A 5,050-nucleotide genomic window follows, 5' to 3' on the forward strand; every position below is an offset into this window, starting at 1 on the left:
TTCTTAAGGCTAAGTGTTGCTGGAGCATTAGTATCCAAATGAACAATCGAGGCCATTTAACTTTATTATTACCAAATCTGCCACATTTCACACATTTGCACCCTCTTTGCTTCCAGCTACTCAATCCATCTCTGTGTTTTCCATAAAATACTCTTAGAGCAGAGCTGTTGATGCCAGCTCTGATATAAAACACTGCAATGATGAAGTGTCCTCCATACTGCACTAAATGGAATAAATAACATTATTAATTCAGTATGCAATTGTCTGGCTTACTACACTGAGCTTAATATTTAATACAATGTAATGGACCTGATTCCCAGCTACTGGATGCCTTCCCTTAACTTACCCCTTCAATCATCAGTATTTGCTTAAAATATTGTTCCACCTGAGGTGCAGAGGGAAAATTCCCCGGCAAAATTGAGGCAGAAATTAGACACGAGCAACTGTTCTGGGTTCCTGGGGGAGGCTCACGGGCTCCAGACCGTGTCAGGAGTACAGGTGTGGGCCATCCTGACGTCATGTCATAACTGGGGTAACTCAGCCTCGCTCCTGAGTGCGTGTACAGTGTTGCTGTTTCCCATTTGGGTTATGGTGGCCATGTGGTCCTGGAAGAGAAACAAGAACACAAGGTGCCTGAGCTCCATTGACATAACTGTAGGTCCCAAAGGACCTGCAAGAGGTAATGCTGTTCCTTTGGATGGATGTTTGTCTGGCAGAGTTATTATGTGAAGTCAAAAAGCTGAGCTAAATCAAAGACCTGGGATTCTTCCCAAAGAAAAATCAGTGGGAAGAATTCACCCTGGTATCTTTTAAACAGTCTGGGTACAAAGCAAATTGTTCGGAGCTGGATGCTGCCTGCCAAAACCTGCAGCTTTATTCATCTGAAATATTCCTGCATAGGAAAAGGCAGCTCAGGACTGTTCTCTGCTTTGCCTGGTTTAGATCTGGGGCCTTAGTGCTGCTCCAGCCCATCCAGTGCAGGGATGATGAAGTGAGCTCCTTGCAGGAATTTGCTCTTGTCCTGCAGGCTCGGACAATAGGCAGTCATTTGGTTTAAGATCTCAGGGATTTGGCTCCCAGGATACCTGATGATGGAGTTTTATAGCCAGTTTTACTGCTGGTGAGTTGCTGGTAGCAGAGAACTAATCTGAATGTGGAAAACACAGTTTGCATCACCTGGCAAATTTATGCTTGAACTTCTCATCCAATCCAGGGCTAGAAACAGGATGATTTGTAGGATTTCCCTGGCCAATCACAAGCATTTTACTGGAAAGGTTCAAAATTCCATCTAAAACCGGAGTGAAAGGCATTTTAAAATGGCAGGGGGTTATTTTCAGAGTTGATCTGGATTTGCCCAGAACTCGAAATGCAAAGGCAAAAACCAGCTGGAAGTGTAACTGGGAAGAGAACAGAGAAAGCTTCTCAAGGGGATTTTTTTTCTTGAAAATGGGTGAGGAGTGAGATAGTGTTGCTTCAAATATCAAATGAACAAAGGATGAAAGCATGAACCTGGGAGCTGGCAAGACAGCCAGATCAAGTATCTGCTGGCATTAATATGATCCAAACCACTGGGCCTATTACAGAAAGGATTGTGCCACTGGTTATCCTGGGACCAGGCTGTGATGGGAGAATTCTCATGCATCAAAACATGACTGAGCCGATTTTCTCTGCTGGACACCCATGTCTTTGCTCTCAATGCAAATTTGTTCTCAGGGTTCCACTGGAGCTTTTCTCTTTGCTAAGGGTATTTTAAATGTCTTGGGTAAGGTTTTTGATGCAGAGAAAGGAAATTTGAGATGTGTAGTTCTTCCATATCGCCTTCTATTTGTCACAGAACATGCCAGAGCTAGTAGTTTGGCAGCAGGACTTTGATCAGACCTGAACTCCTAGAAAAATCCGTAACTTCAGTAAGATTGCTTATGCAGGATCTCTGATTATAATACTCAGGCTACTTCAGATTAGCCCTCGGTTGTAATTCAGATACAAGGAGAAGTTGCAAGGAAAATGTAAGTGCCACTTCCTTGAAAGGCCTTTTTCCTTTCAGCCTCAGGATTTCTAAACATGCAACATCTTGCCCTGGGCTTGCAAAGTATTAGATTACACAAATGTTTGCAGTGGAGGTGTTAGGAGATGGTGGTGGCTTTTTTTTTTGCTGTCATAACAAAGTGCATGTTCACAGCCACATCCTCTCCATAAAGGGACATAGTACTTGGAAAACTGTTATTTTTCTACTTGTGCCAGAGACTCTGTTTTCTGCTGCTGTGTCATAATGTATCTTAACAGTGTCACCCCATCAGAAACAGCTTTATATCGCTGGTCTCTAAAACACCAAGAAAACCCACTCTGCAGCCAGCACTAAGGGCTACAGAATTCCATCAGGATTTCCATCCAGGGCATATCTGGGAAGCATGAGCATGATGTATGGCTTGTTCCTTTTATCACCCATGTTGAACTCCGGAAAAAATAGCATCCATCATTTCCACCAGCTTTCCTCTGCTCTTCTCCTGTGCCCCCTACACTACTGTCTGCATTTATAGCCCCAAAATGCAGCCAGGGGCCGGAATTGTTCCAGAAGTACAAAGTGTTCGTGCATTGCTTTGGATGAGAGATGGTAGAGTGATGCCACTATTTTCCCAAGTATTGAGAGCTTTCCAGCAAGCCCTGTCTGGTCGCTGTGGCGAGGTCAAAGCACTGGCAAAGACAACCTCGAAAATGTCTTGCACCATTTCTCAATGTCTGTGGTTGCTTGGTTGTCTTCAAAGTGTCAGCACTTCCTGCAGAATGGAAACAACAAGGTTTTGTCTAGGAAACATCCAAATGCCTTTTTCATTTTGGCCTTTGTGAAACTTTTTGAAGTCTCTCAGATGAAAAACAGAAAATTGCCCTGGCTCGAATATGTGTATTTGTTGGTGATTTACAACTGCTGAGGGCTACAAAGGACAAGAAAGTCCTGGGATCTGTGCTAGGAGGGTGCAGTGGTAGATGATGATGCAGCATTGAGCCCTCCACTACTGCTCTCCAAGAGAAGCTTGATGGCAAATTTGTCTTCCCAGCCACAAATGAGCAAATGCACTGCTTCATATTTCCTGTACTTTATAGTAAGTTTACTGCAGTTAGTCAGGTTAATTCATCTTGGCCCTGGCCTTTTAGAATGCTCCCTGGTATATATTCTTCTCAGAGGAAAAGCCACCTGTTTTTCCAATCTGCTGGTACATCTACATTTAACAGAGGGGAATACTGAATCAAGTCCTGCTCTGAACTGCTCCCTGTATTGGCATGACAGTTTTTCCATGTGCCAGTCCTTCTTTTATAGGTGCAGAAACTACAAGAAAGTCCCTGGAGTGGCAATTTGGTGAGAGCTTTTGTACCATTAGGGCTGCACTATAGGACATTTTTACCCTGCTTTTGTCAGCAGTCAGTAATCTCCACTGAGAGCTGAGCAAGGGAAAATCCCAGGCCAGCTGGGCTGAAGGGGATTTTCGGACCTGCAAGGCTAAATGGGAGGGAAGCACTGGATGAACTGGAACTGAGGTTGTGCCTTAAAGATTTTCTCACATAATAAAAGCTTTCAGGTCTCCTCGGAGGGCAGGACACTGCACCACCAGATTTGCTCCTACTGCCTTCTGGCTTGGTCCTTTTGAAAGGCAGCCGTAGGGAATTACTTTGGGTGTCTCTTGGAGCATCTCTAGGACACGTGGGGCTCTTTATCTCCATGCAAGCAGCTTGTTTTAAAGTTTACTGCTTGACGACTGCATGTGACAAGGCAATTACACTGGTCTGTGGCACTAGTGGGTTCTTAGGCCATTTTATGAGCCACAGGAATGAAAAGCTCTGTGCCACACAGGTCACTGGAGTCCAGTTGGTTGTGTCAGCAATCTATCTCAAATAACAGCAAGAACAGATGACATTCCAGTGGAAACTTCTTTACAAGGAAATACTTCAGATTCCAGATGTTCAGGATTTTTCTGCATATTTGTGGAGCTAAAGTGTTCCTTTAGGACTTGGTCAGCATAATTATCAGTACTGGATTTTTGCTTTTAAACTCTATTTGAATAGAGAATGCTGTATAATTTGTGTGATAATTGGTTGTTCTCTACACTAGAGCCCAGAAGCCCTTGCTAGTGACAGGATAAACTGAACTTGCCACAAGTCAATCTCCCAGAACACTGGTAGCAGTTTAAGTGATTTGTGTACTCTATTAGCCAAGTGACAGAGCCAGTGTTTCTCTTCCCCCACCCTCCATTTCAACCACAGCTTATAGCAGTGAAAAACGTGACTGTTTTGTCCCTGAGCCGGCTGGGGAAAAGGGTTTGTGTGTCTGCTTGCTTAATTGGGAAAAGGGATTTTATGTGGCTCCCTGCACTTGCTGCCCTTATTGCACGAGTTATTCCTCTCTAGAGTTGAAAGCATCCTCTGAGCAGTGAGTCATAAGGCACAGCAGACTTCCCCGGAGAGTCAGATGCAGACAGCCTTATCCAGAGCATCAGCTGTGCCTTTCTTCTCTTTCCACAGACAAAGCAAAGGCCCAAGGGGGCATCCTGCCTCTCTGCAAGGAAGGAGCTTTGCCTTCTAAGATCAGCTACTTAAAGACATATCTGGTCTTCAATCCATTTGGATGAGAAGATCACATTTCTTTCTGCAGACCCTGCCCATTTTCTGCCTTAAAAACATCACTGTTGCTTCACTGCATGACCTAAAACTTCACTGTCCATTTCAGGAGATGCTTCTCAGTCTCCTTTGCCTGCCTGAAGTACCAACACCCTTCTCCATGTAGTTACTTTGACAGGTGCTGTGACTCTGGCCTGGTGGTCTTTCAAGTCATGCACAGTGCAGTCTGAGGGGCTGGAGAAATCTGAGCAGCATCAGAACTCAGATATCCTTTCAGTTGGTTTAGCACATTTGCCACACATGGTTTCTCCCTGCATACATCAGCATAAACATGTCAATAAATCCCATTCCTTGCACAGCATTTCGGAAGTGTCCTTAATGCCATGGGAAATTGGCCCTGTGTGTGTCCAGAAGGGGATGGTTCAGGCTTGATCACACATTC

The sequence above is a fragment of the Empidonax traillii genome, unplaced genomic scaffold, assembly GCF_003031625.1.
Source record: "Empidonax traillii isolate 1590-97213 ecotype Southwest subspecies unplaced genomic scaffold, ASM303162v1 scaffold43:size1863611, whole genome shotgun sequence".
In the NCBI taxonomy this organism is placed as follows: Eukaryota; Metazoa; Chordata; class Aves; order Passeriformes; family Tyrannidae; genus Empidonax; species Empidonax traillii.